General features: G+C 44.8%; 1 protein-coding gene across 2 annotated transcripts in view; it reads left to right on the forward strand.

The window, feature by feature from the left end:
• The window catches only part of SPAG16 (sperm associated antigen 16), a 1,757,100-nt gene that overhangs the window by 84,421 nt on the left and 1,653,440 nt on the right, over positions 1 to 19,239 (forward strand). The gene's annotated exons all lie outside the window — the stretch shown is intronic.

The raw sequence follows: 19,239 nt of genomic DNA on the forward strand, positions 1-19,239 counted from the left end.
CTGTCACCCTATGTGTCATCAGGGGAAGGTGGGACAAAATCCTTGGAAACCCATGCATGGTTCATTTTAATGAAGGTTAGATCATCCACATTTTGGGTTGACAGACGGGTCCTTTTTTCTGTCAGGATTGATCCAGCTGCACTGAAGACTCTTTCCGATAGCACACTTGCAGCTGGGCAAGCGAGCTCCTGTAAGGCATATTGTGCCAATTCAGGCCAGGTGTCCAGTTTAGCGGCCCAATAGTCAAAGGGGAATGACCTGTGTGGGAGAACATCGATATGGGAGGAAAAGTAGTTTGTAACCATAGTTGACAACTGCTGTCTCCTGTCACTTTCCATCGATGCAGTATTACCAGTTGTGTGAGCGGTATTTGAAAAATCAGTCCACAACATTGTCATGAAACCCCTGTCTCCAACGCCACTTCTGCTGTGTGCACCACGAACACCTCTGCCAAGCTGCCCCCGGCCCGTACGGCTCGTGTGAGAACCATCAGCGCTGCTGTGTGCTGGGAATGCCTCAAGCAACCGATTTACCAGAGTTGCTTGTTTATTAGCCAATATTAGGTCATGGTTCTCCTGTGGCATGATGTTTTGTAATTTGCCTTTATAGCGTGGATCCAGGATGCTGGCCAACCAGTAGTCGTCATCGTTCATCATTTTGGCAATGCGTGGGTCCCTTTTTAGAATCTGCAAGGCATAATCTGACATGTGGGCCAATGTTCCCGGTGTCAATGATGCAGTGCGAGTGCTGGTTGGAGGAGCACTTTCTGGCAAATCCACATCCCTCCAGTCACGCACAAACCCTGTACCAGACCTTGCCACTCCAACATTTTCACTTGCCCCACGAGATGCATCCTCCTCCCCTAAGTAATCATCCCCATCATCCTCCTCCTCCTCTTCTTCCTCCACCTCGTCCAGGAGAGGTCCCTGAGCAGACAATGGCTGAATGTCATCAAGGAATCCCTCCTCCTCTTCCTCCTCATCAACATTGGCTGCAGAAGCCTGCTCCTTAAGGTGCGTCAAAGTTTGCATGAGCAGACGCATAGGTGGGATGCTCATGCTTAGGATGGCGTTTACCAGCCGTGTGCATTCCTCAAAACACTGAAGGACTTTACAGAGGTCTTTCAGCTTCGACCACTGCACACCTGTCAACTCCATGTCTGCTCTCAAAGTGCCTGGCCGTGTATCCTCCCACAAATGCATTATGGCCTGCCTCTGCTCGCACAGCCGCTCCACCATGTGCAGGGTGGAGTTCCACCTTGTTGCAATGTCGATAATGAGGCGGTGGTTGGGAAGGTGGAGCAATCGCTGCAGCTTCTGCATACGAACGGAGTGTACAGGCGACCGGCGGATGTGCGCGCACAGTCTTCGCACCTTCTGGAGCAGGGCTGTTAACTCCGGATAATTTTTGAGGAAGCACTGCACCACCAGGTTCAAGGTGTGAGCCAAGCAAGGTATGTGGCTGAGTTTTGAAAGGGCTATGGCTGCCACAAAATTACGGCCGTTATCACTAACTACCTTGCCTGCCTCAAGATGTACACTGCCCAGCCATGACTCAGTTTGTCGCTGAAAGTACTCGGCCAGCACCTCGGCGGTGTGTCTGTCGCCCAAACACATCATCTGCAACACAGCCTGCTGACGCTTTCCACTAGCTGCTCGATAGGGGGACACATTGTGTGCAACAGTGGCAGCTGCAGATGGAGTGCTCGTACGACTGCGCTCTGTGGACGAGCTTTCGCTTCTGGAGGAGGAGGGTCGAACGCCTACAGCCACCTGTTTCCTATACCGTGGGCTAGGCAGCACTGTCCCACCACCGCTGTCCCCTGTGGACCCTGCATCCACCACATTAACCCAGTGCGCAGTGATGGACACGTAACGGCCCTGGCCATGCCGACTGGACCATGCATCAGTTGTGAGGTGCACCTTTCCGCTCACTGACTGCTTGAGTGCATGGACAATGCGGTCTTTCACATGATGGTGGAGGGCTGGGATGGCTTTGCGAGAGAAGAAGTGGCAACTGGGTAGGTCATAGCGTGGAACTGCATAGGCCATGAGTTCGCGGAAAGCTGCGCTTTCCACCAACCGAAAGGGCATCATCTCAAACGAGATTAGTTTGGCAATGTGGGCGTTCAAACCCAGTGTACGCGGATGAGAGACTGAGTACTTTCTTGACCTACTCATAGTGTCTGGGAGGGTGAGCTGGACTTGAGAGCTGCATATGGTGGAAGTAGCGGTGGACAGGGCGGACTGAGAGAGGGTTGATGATGGTGATGGAGTTGGTGTTCTTTCTGATGGCCTAGAATCAGTCTTTCGTTGATATAACAGTGGGATTCCCTGACTGCTGTGGCATTGCAACGACACCTCAACATTTGCTGCTGTGCTAACCGGTGGGCTTACAGTGGGGGAAACAATGTAGCGTTGCTGACTACCTTCGTTGTGATCAGTTGCACATGTGGCACTTGAGGTTTGGTGTTGTGTCCACGCTTGCAAGTGCATGCTGGTTAAATGTCTAAGCATGCAACTGGTATTCAAATTTTTCAGATTTTTCCCTCGGCTAAAGGTCTTTGCGCACTTCTTACAGATAACCTTGGCCTGATCATGAGGATTTTGTTCAAAAAAGTGCCACACTGCACTCTTCCTACTTTGGCAGACATTTTGCGGCCTAGCACGCTGTGATCTTTTGACCCTCTGGACAAGCTGTCCAGCAACTCTTTTGATGTTTGGAACCTGTCTTTGGAGTGCTCCGGGCCTGCCAGATAACAGCTGTTGCGATGTCGATGTCTGCTGTGGATGCTCCTCATCTGAGCTATTGGAAGCAGCACCCTCTTCCCCCAATGGATGCCAATCTGGGTCAACAACTGGGTCATCCATCACCTCCTCTTCTATGTCATGTGCACCTTCCTCTGTGTCACCGTGTATGGTGGTATAGTGTGCGGGAAGGGGCACCTGAGTCTCATCAGGGTCAGAATCTGGCTCTGTACACTGCGAGGACAATGTAGTGCTCTGAGTGAATGTACCAGCAGAATCATCCATCAGCGGCTGTGCATCAGTGCACTCCATGTCAGATTCATCTTGGCCTGGGTAATTCACCATTTCACTTGATAGTCCAGGCATGGTATGTGAAAACAGCTCCATGGAGTAATCAGTAGTATGGCCTGCGTCATCCTTCAATCTTGGTTGGGGTGAAGGACACAAGGAAAGGTGTGGTTCATGAACATGAGCCTCCAATGACGACTCAGTGCTTTTACTTTTTACAACTGAAGAAGAGGAGGCGATAGAGCTGGAGGCTGAGTCAGCAATGTAAGACAAAACTTTTTCCTGATGCTCTGGCTTTAAAAGCGGTTTGCCAACTCCTAGAAAACTAAGCGTTCGAGGCCTTATGTAGCCAGACGATGACGCAGGCTCAACACCTCCTGCATTCGGTCCTATTTTGCTCTTGCCACTACCATCAGATCCACCACCAACACCATCATTACCAGCTGCCAACCCCCGCCCAATTCCACGGCCTCTTCCACCAGCCTTCCTCATTTTTGGTAGAAATGTAGGCAAAATCCAACAAACTATATAGTAATGTAAAACAAGGTTCAAGGTGTCTATAGGACAGGGGAGATTTTGAATTTCTGCAGACACTTGTGGACACTGAACACTTTTGGATTGTGTGAGGCCCACTGAGTATCTGAGCGCTCTGTCACAGGCTCGATGGCAGAGCTGTGACCAAAGTCACTAGAGGATAAGGGAGATTTTTAATTTCTGCACACACTTGTGGACACTGGACACTTATGGATTGTGTGAGGCCCACTGAGTATCTGAGCGCTCTGTCACAGGCTCGATGGCAGAGCTGTGACCAAAGTCACTAGAGGATAAGGGACATTTTTAATTTCTGCACACACTTGTGGACACTGGACACTTATGGATTGTGTGAGGCCCACTGAGTATCTGAGCGCTCTGTCACAGGCTCGATGGCAGAGCTGTGACCAAAGTGACTAGAGGATAAGGGAGATTTTTAATTTCTGCACACACTTGTGGACACTGGACACTTATGGATTGTGTGAGGCCCACTGAGTATCTGAGCGCGCTGTCACAGGCTCGATGGCAGAGCTGTGACCAAAGTGACTAGAGGATAAGGGAGATTTTTAATTTCTGCACACACTTGTGGACACCTGAGTAGTCTCGAAAGCTTGCAATATGTTACCATCTTTTCAGTTAGCCATTAAAAGGTATCAACCACTGAGGACTCTCAGTTCTGAATATTTTTCGATCTACTGGCTAACACGGTCCAAAGATAAACATCTTTCCTGTATCAAAAGTAGGATCACTTCTCATATTGCTGTATGCTTCTCTTCAGTGCAAGTAAAGTTAGAGTCAGAGCTGTCACTTATGATCACAAAATCGACATTTGGGTACAGCAAGCTCTTCAGGCCTCAATGCAGATGGCCAATTGGGGTAATAAATTGTATATTTTGTTTTAGATGTGATTCATTTAATGTTTGGTAAAGCAGAAATAACAATCTGTTAAATGGTCCATGGTCTTTCTCTTCCCTCCAAACCATCGAAATGGCAAATTGCATATGATGTGAACCATTTTTCCAACCCGTAAAGAAGGTAAACCTCATATATGTGGTACCCAGTACCTTTCGAGATCAATAATTTTACACCCGAAATAAAGCTCATAACACTTTTTTTTATTTTACATTTGGCTTAAAATTTCTTCTGACTCTTGAACGTCAATTCCCCACACACAACAGAAATTGTCTTGATGATTTAAAGACTTTTTTGGCATTATTGAAAAATTTATAATAAGTAGTAGAACTAATAAAATGTGAGATACAAGCAAAACATTTTACATCAACAGTATAACCAACGTTTGCACTAAGGGACTCACTGTCATTACGGTACTGGCTCTTTACTTACAAAAGATGCAGTATCTAAGCATATCTGAACATGAATGAACCTGTATAGTCTTGTTATTTTGTCTTTTAACTTAACAAAAGATCTCATTCCTCTGATCACTTTGATTAGAACACTAAATAATTTAGGTAAATCATCAGATGACAAACCATAAAAACTGTTAAATTAAAAATAAAAACTACTGTATGTGTAAAAAAAACATATTTGAATTCAGGAGGTGAAATTCTTCTAGAATGGTCATTAAATGTTCTTGTGAAAGAAATCATGTGAACCAGATATTATGATCTGATCTGGAGTACCGAGCAGTAGCTGCTACACATTGAATATAGCTATACAGTGCAGGTCCTTTTCAGTGGAGGTGATTCATCAAAGGTTTTTCACCAGATTTCTAGCAAAAAAAGGCTTTGAAAAATCATAATTTTTTGGCCAAAAAATGTGACTTCTGGCATTTTCACATCATTCTCACCCCAGCTAAAACCAAAGTGGGTGGAGCAAGGGGTGTGATGGGGCGTGGTGACCCCACACCCATTAAACTCATGACAAGCTGTGGTGTTCGTCACAAATTTTAATCCAGCAGAAACTGGAATAATATTTGTGGTAAGGCGCACACATCTGTGCAAGCCACTAAGCGCCTCGCCTGATTCATTTACAGAAGCGTTTGCTCCAACAAGCCCCCTTATCAAGGTCGGTGAGAGAATCTCCCCAATCTTGATAAATCGGGGACAGTGTGTTTACATCCATCCACCTCTGAAGCTTATAACAGCTTATCAGTGGGGTCAGTGAGTGTGTGTTGGACCCCCACCAATCTGATATTGATGGCTTATCTTAAGGACTTTAATCCATAAATGTATACATGATTGTAAACATAGGAGGGTAATTCATTACAGCACCACTCCAGCAGGTTTTTTTTTCTATTTAATTGTTTTAGTGGTGCTACTAAACGAAATTCCCTGCTCCTAGTCTCATACTTACCATCCGCCGTCTTCATCTTCGTCTTAGCGCTGCTTCACTCATTCTTCTGCAGGTTGTTACCTGCCGGATCACTCCAGTGTTTGCTGGGCGATGCAGACGTCACTACTCAATAAGTCTATGAAAGCCAGAATGAGGCCAGAACAAAACTCTCATTGACTTAGATTGAGAGCTTGTGATTGTTACCTCTGACTTCCGGTCAGTCAGAAGTAGCGGTCCCATGATGGCAGCTTGGGACCGGAACGGCACTGGGAAGAGCTGAAGACATTGACTGGTAAGTATAAAATGAGGGAAAGGTTGTGGTCTTAATATGCACTCTGAAAAATGTGGAGTTGGTGCCACAAAGGAAAAAATATACAGTCAGTAATGTGCTATAGCCTCAGGCACACAAAGTAGACGTAGAAGCTGAGTTTTTCGTGAAGAAATATTTATGATTTATTGTATCAATATCAAATCTGGGATTTCACAGCCATGTAAAGAAAGGGTTTCACAGAAGCAACTGTCCCAACGTTTCGGCTTGATTAGCCTTTACCAAGGGTGCATTCTGCGTCGCTAAAGAGATGGGTTTGTGGCTTCTCCCTGGTGAGCGGTGGCAGAAGCCACATACCCATCTCTTCAGCGACGCAGAATGCACCCTTGATAAAGGCTAATCAAGCCGAAACGTTGGGACAGTTGCTATCAGGATCCTGACAGCGCCGGCGTACAGCCTCCGCTGAGCAGGGACTCACCTGCACTGTAGGGACCCCTGGGGACCAGGATAGCTAGAAAGTATAGGTGCACAAGACCTTATTGATGAAGTTTAACAAGCGGGCACGGGACCTACGGTCATGTGAACGGTCATGTGACTGCCAAGGGGCAGGGCTTAGCGTCCTGCTTTCAGAGAAGACAGAAAACTCAGAGTCGGGCAAAACGGAGGTCATTCACAGTACAGACAGCGAGGTATAGGAGGGGTAAACAGACGGGAGGTCAGACAAAGCCAAAGGTCATACACAAGAGGGCGACGCGGTACCAAGGGGACGAGCAGAGAGAAGTCGGGTCACAAGCAGAGAGTCATACACGAGAGGTAGCGCAGTACAAGAGGGACAGGCAGAACTCGTAACAGGGACAGAACCAGATCAAAACCAAACAAGCAAGCAAGATATCAGGCACAAGGCACACGTACTCACAAGGTCAACTAACTCAGCCGAAGGCAGGAGTATAACTGACACCGGACCTACGTCCAGTAAACATTAAATAGCTACCCTCTGCCAGGGAGAGGCGGAACAATTAACCCCCAATCAGACCAGGACGGGCCAAAGCGAAACCCCATCCTGGATCATGACAGTACCCTCCTCTCAATGGGGGGCCACTGGACCCCCAGGTCTCTCAGGGTACTTGGCGTGAAAGGCCAGGACCAACCGATCCGCATGAACCGATCGAGCAGGAACCCACAAGCGTTCTTCAGGACCGTAGCCTTTCCAATGTACCAGATATTGAAGGGCACAACGGACCAACCTGGAGTCGACAATTCGTTCCACCTCGTACTCCGACTGCCCGTCTACCAAAACCGGTGTTGGGGAAGCTGATGATCCCTCCCCAGCGGACCTCACAGGTTTCAAAAGGGCCTTATGGAAAACATTTGGGATCCGCAGAGATGGTGGGAGACGCAACTGAAAAGCCACCAGGTTAACTGCCTCAGTAATTTCATAAGGACCGATAAACTTGGGTCCAAGCTTCGCAGAGGGGACCTTGAGTCTTATATTCTTGGTGGACAACCATACCTTATCCCCAATCTGAAACACCGGTCCCGCGGAACGTTTTTTGTCCGCAAAAAAATTAAATTTGTCCTGGGCCTTCGTAATATTACTCTGGACCTCTCGCCATACCTCTCCCAACCGCTGGATTGTCTCATCCGCCCCAGGACACTCAGAATTCAAACAGGAAAATTCTCCAAAATGAGGATGAAACCCATAATTGCAGAAAAAGGGAGATGTACCCGTAGACTGGTTAACACGGTTGTTAAATGCAAACTCAGCCACCGGTAACACAGAACACCAATCATCTTGTCGGTCTGAGGTCAAGCAACGCAAAATTTGCTCCAGAGACTGATTGGTCCGCTTGGTCTGCCCATTAGTCTCTGGATGATAAGTGGATGAAAAGGACAGACCAATACCCAACCTTTTACAAAAAGCTCTCCAAAATCTGGAAACAAATTGCACTCCTCTATCAGACACCACATTCAAGGGTACCCCATGCAACCGCACCACATGCTCAACAAACAATCTGGACAATGTTTCCGCATTAGGAAGAGCTGCCAAAGGTACAAAGTGTGCCTGCTTACTAAACCTGTCCACCACAACCCAGACGACGGTATTACCCTCGGAGGGGGGAAGGTTGGTGATGAAATCCATGGACAAATGTGTCCATGGTCTCTCAGGAATTGGCAGTGGTACCAATTCCCCAGCTGGCCGGTTATGGGGGGTTTTTGCACGGGCACCAACATCACAAGCAGACACATATTCCCCAACATGAGAGGCTAAAGCAGACCACCAGAATACTCTAGCAATGGCCTTCTGGGTAGCCGAGATCCCTGGATGTCCACCCAGAACTGAGTCATGGAACTCCCAGAGGACCTTAAGGCGAAGCTGAGCTGGCACAAAAAGTTTGTCCACCGGCTTAGCCGGCGGTGCAAGAGACTGGGCTTCCTGAATCTCTCATTCCAACATATTCAAAATACCTGCCACCACCACCCCAGGCTGAAGAATGGAGGATGGAGGTTCCGGGGGGGACACCGGATCTAGACTGCGTGACAAGGCGTCTGCTCTGACATTTTTAGATCCTGGCCGAAAAGTGATCGAGAAGTTGAATCGGGAAAAAAAAGTGACCATCTAGCCTGTCTAGGAGTCAACCTCTTAGCTGACTCAATATAAGCTAGGTTTTTGTGGTCCGTAATTACGGTTATAGGATGGAAAGCCCCCTCCAAAAAATGCCTCCATTCTTCAAAGGCCAACTTAACGGCCACAAGTTCTCGATTTCCCACATAATAGTTTCTCTCCGCAGGAGAGAATTTCTTTGAGAAAAAGGCGCAAGGTCTTAAATTGGTCAAAGTGGCGGGTCCCTGGGACAATACCGCCCCCACCTCTGAGGCATCTACCTCAACAATAAATGGTTCAGACGGGTCCGGTTGAACAAGAACCGGGGCCGACATGAAGCATGTTTTCAAAAACTGAAATGCCGCTACAGCTGAGGTTGACCAATTCTTGATATCGGCCCCCTTTTGAGTCATGTCTGTGAGGGGTTTAACCACCTGTGAGAACCCCTTTATAAATTTGCGATAGTAATTGGCAAATCCTAGGAAACGCTGCAGAGCCTTCAAATCACAAGGTTGAACCCACTCGACAATGGCCTGCACCTTATTAGGATCCATGTGATACCCTTCAGCAGACACGATGAACCCAGAAACAACAGTTCCTGAACAAAAAACAAACATTTTTCCAGTTTAGCAAAGCGACAGTTCTCCCGGAGCCTTTGGAGAACTGCCCGAACATGACCAATGTGAGTCTGTATATCAGGAGAATAGATCAATATGTCATCCAAATATACCACCAAAAAACGTCCAATAAAATCAGAGAACACGTGATTTATGAAGTTTTGGAAGACCGCTGGAGCATTGGTCAAGCCGAAAGGCATGACCAGATTTTCAAACAACCCTTCAGTAGTGAGAAAAGCGGTTTTCCGTTCATCTCCGTCTCGGACTCGGATAAGGTTATACGCTCCCCGTAGATCTAATTTTGAAAACCACTTAGCTCTGGACAATTGGTTGTATAAATCAGGAATAAGTGGAAGGGGATACGTATTCCTCACAGTTATCTTATTTAACTCACGAAAATCGAGGCATGGGCGTAAAACACCGTCTTTTTTCTTTACAAAAAAGAACCCCGCCACCACAGGAGAAACAGGAGGACGAATGTGTCCCTTACGGAGGCTCTCGGAAAAATACTCCTTCATCGCAGCCCGTTCTGGACCCGAAAGGTTATACAAGCGGGCCTTGGGCAATTTAGCACCTGGAACCAGGTCAATGGCACAATCAAATGGGCGGTGTCTTTTTCGGAGAAAACGTCCGTGTAGTCTATCAGGCACACCGGAATACCTTCCAGACCCACAGATGACACAGACACAGTACAAGTCATTTCTCAGAACAATAAAGACCCCATTTAACAATGTCCCGACATTCCCAATTAATTACAGGATAATGCAGTTGTTACCAGGGGAACCCCAACACGAGTCCCGCTGGCAGGTTGTCCATCACAAAACATGAAATACGTTCCTGGTGCAAGGAACTCACTTTAAGGAGAAACTCTTCAGTACAAAACATAATGTCATTCTTTACCAGTGGTGTTTTGTCAATGGCCACAATGTGAATAGCATTCTCCAACCTAACTGTCCCTAACTTACACCTGGCCACCAAATCAGAGTCAATAAAGTTCAATGCTGATCCGCAATCCACGAAGGCAGAAGTGGATGTGGAGACACTCCCACAACAAAGTTCCACTTGCAACAACATTTTTGAGAAGGCAGAAAAAGGTACCTGAGAGCCTGGGTGACCTCCACGACAATCACCCGGGCTCAGTCGCTTGGTTAGTGGACGGGAGGGGCACACCTTTCTCCAATGTCCAGAATCGCCACAGTGAAAACAGCCTTTTCCCATGCACCATTGTCTCCTTTCACTTTCCTTGAGGTCGACGGTTCCCATCTCCACGATCTCCAATATAGGACTGGCTCCCCTTCCTTGGGAGAATAACGGTCTTTCACTTTGCATCACTCCCCTCGCCCGTAGCCGGCGATCCATTCGGATGGCCTGTGTTATAGCCTCCTCCAGGGAATCAGGCGGAGGGTGGAGAGCCAAAGCATCTTTCAGATATTCAGACAGGCCTCTACGGAAAAAACCCCGGAGGGCAGCATCATTCCAACAGACCTCAGCAGCCCAGCGTCTGAATTCTGAGCAAAACCACTCAGCTGAGTGCTTTCCCTGGCACACACTCATCACCATGTCCTCAGACATACGCATACGATCAGGCTCATCATAAATATGCCCCAGGGCCCCAAAAAATGCATCTACCGTCATACGCTCAGGGGCCGTGGTCGGAAGGGAGAAAGCCCAAACTTGGGGGGCTCCCCTTAACAGAGACATAATGACCCCCACTCTCTGACTTTCATCCCCAGAAGAGTGTGGTCTTAAGGAAAAAAAAAGCTTACAGCCCTCCTTGAAAACTCTAAACTCTTTTATTTCCAGAAAAGGTATCTGGTAACTTCACTGGAGACTCAGGGGAAACTAATGTAACATCCCGAGCCCCCGATGAAAAAAAACCCTGCACAGTGTCAGCGATCAGCTGCTGAGACTGAGCCAGGACTCTTTGTTCTCCAAGGAGTTTCTGAGACATCTGGGCCAGGTGTTTAACCTGCTCAGAAAGAGCGTGCATAGGATCCATCACAACACACAGGAGAATGGGAGCAGAGAAAAAAAAATGGTATTGGTCAGTTATAATATCAGGATCCTGACAGCGCCGGCGTACAGCCTCCGCTGAGCAGGGACTCACCCGCAGTGTAGGGACACCTGGGGACCAGGATAGCTAGAAAGTATAGGTAAACAGGACCTTAGTGATGAAGTATAACAAGCCGGCACGGGACCTACAGTCATGTGAACGGTCATGTTACTGCCAAGGGGCGGGGCTTAGCGTCCCGCTTTCAGAGAAGACAGAAAACTCAGAGTCGAGCAAAACGGAGGTCATTCACAGTACAGACAGCGAGGTACAGGAGGGGTAAACAGATGGGAGGTCAGACAGAGCCAAAGGTCATACACAAGGGGGCGACGCGGTACCAAAGGGACGAGCAGAGAGAAGTCGGGTCACAAGCAGAGAGTCATACACGAGAGGTAGCGCAGTACAAGAGGGACAGGCAGAACTCGTAACAGGGACAGAACCGGATCAAAACCAAACAAGCAAGCAAGATATCCGGCACAAGGCACACGTACGCATAAGGTCAACTAACTCAGCCGAGGGCAGGAGTATAAATGACACCGGACCTAGGTCCAGTGAGCATTAAATAGCCGCCCTCTGCCAGGGAGAGGTGGAACAATTAACCCCCAATCAGACCAGGACGGGCCAAAGCGAAACCCCATCCTGGATCATGACAGTTGCTTCTGTGAAACCTTTTCTTTACATGGCTGTGAAATTCCAGATTTGATATTGATACAGCAAATCAAGCATAAAATTAGGGTCAGGGAACTTAGATTAGTAGCACCACCACAGCACAGAAATGAAAAAAAATGCTAGAGTGGTGCTTTAACCAGTTTAACCAGTTTATGCTAGAAACCTGTAAAAGTAAAACTTTTGCTTTTGGGTGGAACTTGGTAGTAGGGGGCATAGTCAATAATAGCCCAATAAAGTGCTCTAATTTATGACCGAATGTGGATTGAATTATAGCAGAAATCTACTTTAGCCAATAATTGGAGTAGATTTCTGATTCTGGTGCACAGACTCCTTGTGAGATTAGGCAAATTCATTAATGGATTTTGTGTGTCTTAGTCCTCCTTACTTTTGATTAAGACTAGTATATGAAATGCCAAAGTTGGTGAATATTTTTGTAAAAAAAAAAGTGTAAACATTTTCTGCTTTTGTTTTTACATTGTTTTCATCAGTACAACAGTGCCAAAAAATGTTGCTACAAGGAAAATCCAGTCAAAATAATAATCTGATATCATATTACAGTTGTGTGAAAAAGTGTTTGTCCCCGTCCTGATCTCTTATTCTTTTGCATTATTGTCACACTTAACTGTTTCAGATCACTAGATCGCCAAACAGATTTAAATATTAGACAAAGATAACACAGCTAAACACAAAATGCAGTTTAAATTAAGGTCTTTATTATTTAGGGAAAAAGAAATCCAAGCCTACTGTGCCCTGTGTGAGAAAGTGATTGACTCATAAACCTAATAACTGGTTGAGCCACCTTTAGCAGCAACAACTGCAGCCAAGCGTTTGCGATAACTGACAATGAGTCTTTTACAATGATCTGGAGGATTTTTGGCCCATTCCTATTTTCAGAATTGTTGTAAATCAGCCACACTGGAGGGTTTCCAAGCATGAACTGCCTTTTTAAAGTCATGCCACAGAATCTCACTCGGATTAAGGCCAGGACTTTGACTAGGCCACTCCAAAGTCTTGATTGTATTTTTCTTAAGCCATGCAGAGGCGGACTTGCTTGTGTGTTTTGGATCATTGTACTGCTGCATAACCCAAGTGCGCTTCTGCTTGAGGTCATGAACAGATGGCTGGACATTCTCCTTCAGGATTTTTTGGTAGATAGTAGAATTCATGGTTCCATTAACCACAGCAAGTCTTACCAGGTTCTGAAGCAGCAAAACAGCCCCAGACCATCACACTACCACCACCATATTTTACTGATGGTATGGTGTTCCTTTTATGAAATGCTTTGTTACTTATATGTCAGATGTAATGCTGCATACACCTTAAACTTTTGTCTCGTCAGTCCACAGAGTATTCACCCAAAAGTCTTGGGGATCATCAAGATGTTTTCTGGCACAACAGAGACAAGCCTTTATGTTCTTATTGCTTAGCACAGATTTTCATATTGGCACTCTGCCATGCAGGCCAGTTTTGCCCAGTCTTATGGTGGAGTCTTGAGACATTTGTGTGGATGACCTGGCCTCCCACTTTACAGAAAAGATAGATAATATCCATCAGGAAATCTGCTCCCAACCACCAAGTGCTGTGACTCCCATCCCTTCCTGCATCTCCCCTGGCTCACTTTCCACATTTGATCCCATCACAGAAGAAGAAGTCTCCAGACTCCTCTCTTCTTCTCATCCGACTACATGCACTACCGACCCCATTCCCTCACATCTCCTCCTGTCTCTCTCTCCAGTCGTCACAACCCACCTAACTACAATCTTTAATCTCTCACTCTCCTCGGGCATTTTCCCATCCTCCTTCAAACATGCCATCATTACTCCATTACTAAAGAAACCCGCTCTCGACCAATCCTGCACAAACAACTACAGACCAGTCTCCAATCTCCCCTTCATCTCTAAACTTTTGGAGTGCCTAGTTTACTCTCGCCTTACCCGTTACCTCTCCACTCACTCCCTTCTAGACCCTTCACAGTCCGGCTTCTGCCCACTACATTCGACTGAAACTGCACTCAGCAAAGTGACCAATGACCTTCTGACAGCAAAACGTAATGGTGACCACTCTCTGCTCATTCTTATTGACCTATCTGCAGCTTTCGATACTGTTGACCACCATCTACTACTCTCTAGGCTTCAGTCACTAGGCATTAAGGACACTGCTCTCTCCTGGTTCTCTTCCTATCTCTCTGACCGCTCCTTCAGTGTTTTGTTCTCTGGCTCCACTTCATCTCCTCTTCCTCTTGCTGTCGGGGTACCTAAGGGCTCAGTCCTTGGCCCCCTTCTCTTCTCTCTCTACACAGCCCCAATTGGACAGACCATTAGCAGATTTGGCTTTCAGTACCATCTTTATGCTGATGACACACAACTATACACGTCATTCCCCGACCTTACCCCCTCTGTACTACAGAACGCCAGTGAATGTCTGTCCGCAGTCTCCAATATCATGTCCACTCTCTATCTGAAACTCAACCTCTCCAAAACTGAACTTCTTCTGCTCCCGCCATCTACTAACCTCCCTAAACCGGACATTTCCCTCTCCGTGGGTGGTGCCACAATAACACCCCGGCAGCAGGCGCGCTGTCTAGGCATTATGTTTGACGCCAATCTCTCCTTCACATCCCATATACAATCTCTTGCCCACTCTTGCTGCTTACACCTAAAGAACATCTCTAGAATCTGCCCTTTTCTCACCATGATAACAACAAAAACCCTCACTGTAGCATTGATCCACTCCCGCTTGGATTACTGCAACGCTCTATTAATTGGCCTCCCCGTCACTCGACTATCCCCTATCCAGTCCATACTTAATGCAGCAGCCAGGGTTGTCCATCTGGCTAATCGGTACTCGGACGTGTCCTCTCTTCGTCAGTCATTACACTGGCTGCCCATTCATTATAGGATCCAATTCAAAGTACTTGTTCTCACCCACAAAGCTCTCCACAGTGCGGCACCCCCCTATATCTCCTCCCTCATTTCTGTCTATCGGCTTAGCCGATCGCTACGCTCTGCAAACGACTTTCGACTAACCTCTGCACTAATCCGTACCTCCCACTCCTGACTAAGACTTCTCCCGTGCTGCTCCTATCCTCTGGAATGCTCTACCCCAAGAAATTAGGACTAACCACAATTTGCATAGTTTTAGGCGCTCCCTCAAAACACATTTGTTCAGAGTGGCTTATCATGTTCACTAATCAAAGTTATTCTATGTGTAAGTGTGCGTGTGTAGCCAATTAACTATATCCATCCATCCTTCACTCCCTCAAGATGGCTGGACCTTCACTGTAAATATACAATTGTAAATACACACCTGCACTTTGTATCTCCCTCACCTCATTGTAGATTGTAAGCTCTCATGAGCAGGGTCATCTTATTTCGTCTTACTTTGCTTTAATTATTGTATTGTTAACGTTGTTATTTATGGCTTGTGTTTTGAAACTGTTAAACTGTAAAGCGCTGCGGAATATGTTGGCGCTATATAAATAAAGATTATTATTATTACTGACAAACCAAGTGCGGAGTGAGCCCAGCAGTTTTTTGGATGTTGTTGTGGGGTCTTTTGTGACCTCTTGGATGAGTCGTTGCAGCGCTCTTGGGGTAATTTTGGTCTGCCGGCCACTCCTGAAAAGGTTCACCACTGTTGCATGTTTTTGCCATTTGTGAATAATGGCTCTCTCTGTAGTTCACTGGAGTCCCAAAGCTTTAGAAAAGGCATTCTAACCTTTTCCAGACTGATAGATCTCAATTACTTTAATTTTCATTTGTTCCAGAATTTCTTTGGATAGTGGCATGTCTAGCTTTTGAGGATCTTTTGGTCTACTTCACTTTGTCAGGCAGGTCCTATTTAAGTGATGTTTTGATTGAGAACAAAAGTGGCACTAGTTTGGCCTGCGTGTGACTAGGGAAATGTGAACTATTTTTATCAAAAATGTGATGAACCACAGTTAATTTATATTTTAAGGGAGAGAGGGGCAATCACTTTTTCACACAGGGCCCTGTAGGCTTGGATTCTTTTTTCCTTTAATAATAAATACCTTAATTTAAAAGCTGCATTTTGTGTTTACTTGTGTTATCTTTGTCTAATATTTAAATATATATCACCACCATTCTGAAGCTTGAGGCAGTCACTGATTTTATATCCACCGGGCTCTGCAAAGTGCTTAAACTGCTTTGGCAATGTTGAGTAATAGAAATCTATTACCAAAAACATTATAAGCAAAGGGTCATTCACAGCAGTTGCAGTTTGCTTAGATTGGGTCACACTTTCAGTAATTGGGCAATGCCAAATGGTCGTAAACTCTCTATATATCCGTCTTATTCTCGAAATACGTGGCAGTTATGCATCACAGACTTCATCAATGTTAACTTATAAGAGATCAAGTTGACTTTTATCCGTTAGCCCAAATTATTTTTTTCAAGTAGAAAGCCTTTTACTTAGCGTTTTTTTTAATACTTCTAGTATAAATGTAAAAGGCATTCTGTTATGATATTTTTAATACTTTGGATATGAATTGGACTTTATTTTGCCACCAATGTATGTAGGTGAGATGTGTTTGAGAAATGTGAGCACCGATTACTGTACAAGCAATATTAGATAGATGATAGATTGTTCGCTATCCCCTCCTCTTTTGACTGACCACCTACACGTGGATGATTCAGGAAGGAAGATGTAGTGGACGAACTTTAAGGCCACTATCACATTTTCAGTATTTGGTCAGTATTTTACATCAGTGTTTGTAATCCAAAAACCAGGAGTGGGTTTAAAATCCAGAAGTGGTGTCGTGTTTCTATTATACTTTTCCTCTGATTGTTCCTCTCCTGGTTTTGGCTTATAAATACTGATGTAAAATACTGACCAAATACTGAACATGTGAACATGACCTTCAGTGGTTTATTCACAGTAGCTTGACAAATGATGAAATTGCAATGTTAGATGTGGTAGAAGATGGAGGTTGTAGGATAGAGGTAACAGAAGAGTCTTCTCTCCAGCTTTGATGCATGCTTCTGCCAAAATGGCACTGACCAGAAAGAAAGGATGTGAGGAAAAAGATAGGAGGAGTTACAGAATAGAGAGAGGGGCATCATGGGAGATTATACCTGAGAACATATGATATCAATGGACAGTAGATAACATCAAAGGACAAAAAATACTTTAACAAGCACAGTAATACAATTAAAACGAGAGTACAAACTTCAGTTGTACCCCTTTATTTTATTACCGGTACTTTTGATATATTAAAAAAATGCTAACTCCCGGCCCATATGAACAGTGAAGCTGATATAGTCTACATTATTTTACCCTAGTAAAATGATGGTAAATGCATCCTGCACTGCTATAATGTGATAAAAGGGAAAGTTATGTACCTAACTATTCAGTATAATATGCACTGAGATTTACGTTTGATACAGCACATTGATTTTTTTTTCAATTTTTTTTCTCCACTTAACTCATTGGTTAAAGTCAGCATAGTGTATTTCCATTGACCTTTACAAATAAAAGTCAACCACTAGTTAGCAGTTACCTCACTGTATTTTTTCATTGTACTTTTTCAACATCTTGTTCTTAAGTTGTTTTTTTTTGTTTGTTATTTTGTCAGTGATCATAGCCGATTCAAGATTTGTTTTTGCACTTTATGCTCACAGTGTATACATTTTGCAACTTATCAAATATTCTAAGATTATTATTTAGGAGGTAAGAGACACTTTAGGTGAATATTGACAGATATATTCTCTCATCCCACTGTCTCCCTCTTTTTAAATCCCCAAATAAAGGTGACTTTAAGGGTAGGCTAACACGAGCGCATAAAAAAATCGTTCAGTGTTTCATCCAGAAAAGCGAGATGAATTTTCTTCTCACTTGGTCATCCGTGTGCTGTCCGTTTTTTTTTAATTTTTTTTATGCAGCATCAGCAATTAATAATTCACAGGACCACTTACAGTTTCCTATGTTGCAGAATTACAATGTATCTGCAAAAATCGGATGTTAGACTTTGGCTCCATGCGGCATGCAATTTTTTTTTTTTTTTTAGTTATGCACCCATAAATTTGAATGGTGAGTCTCATCCGATTTACTGAAGAAACTAGTGCATGCTAAAAAATGCTTTCATACGCAGATTTTTGGTCAGTAAAAAAAAAACAAAAAACTGCACTGTCCCATTGAATAACATTGGTCCAAGTGGGGTCCTTTTTTGTCTTTTATACGGACAACACTCTGACTGAAAATATGGTCGTGTGAAAGAGTCCGAAGGGTGAGAAATTTTATTCACTACTTTTCTTGCCATATTGTGAAACCTTTTGTTTGCACTTTACTTTTTGATGATGATTTTGACATTTGAAAACCAATAAAAGTTGAATCACATAGATTTCTGCAGTTAAATGGGTCATCTTAGGAGCAAAATACTTTACAATTAGTAGATCTTGGAATAATAATAAGTTCCACAACTGGATGTATTAATTTTTTTTTTCCTGTGCTGAGTTATTCTTCTAAATGGGCCCCTGCTACATACAGCTCCTGGCCAGGGGAGATGGCATGAGTCAGTTTATTTTATTTATTTTACTCATTTGTATAGCGCCATTAATTCCACAGCACTATACAGACATTATTGTTAAGTTAAGTGTGTAATATGAAACAGCAGAGACTCACAGCTGCTGTTTTCTGAGGCAATCTATTTCCCTTGTCTGTTTTATCACAGGAGTGAATGTTTCTTCCCTCGTCACCAGTGCTGTGAGCTCATCATGAATCAAGTCAGAGATTATATAAGCTTATCGGCCACTCAAACGCCTACATCACTAATATGATTTCTGATGAGCTCAGAGAGCTGGAAATACTCACTCCTGTGTTATCTCAGGCAGTTAAATGAGTTAGTTCACAAGACAGCAGCTGCAAGCCTGTATATACTCACTTAACATAAGTGACTTATGCTTTTTTCACTGGCAAGGAGCTGGGGTATGATCAGACCTTGTTTCTGCACAGTCAGACAGCCATTAGACAGTACACAACAGGGGCACATTTATAAGATTGTTTCAGCACAGGAACATTTTTTATCGCATCCAGTTGTGGAGCATATTATTATTCCAAGATCTACTGATTAAAATGTACTTTGTGGGAAAACCTCTTTAATGGACTTCAAATGTCAGGATATTTATCCACCGGCCTTCTTTTTGTATGTGTACTGACTA

Source organism: Dendrobates tinctorius, unplaced genomic scaffold (genome assembly GCF_039654945.1).
Source record: "Dendrobates tinctorius isolate UK_male_01 unplaced genomic scaffold, ASM3965494v1 ptg000199l, whole genome shotgun sequence".
Taxonomy (NCBI): Eukaryota; Metazoa; Chordata; class Amphibia; order Anura; family Dendrobatidae; genus Dendrobates; species Dendrobates tinctorius.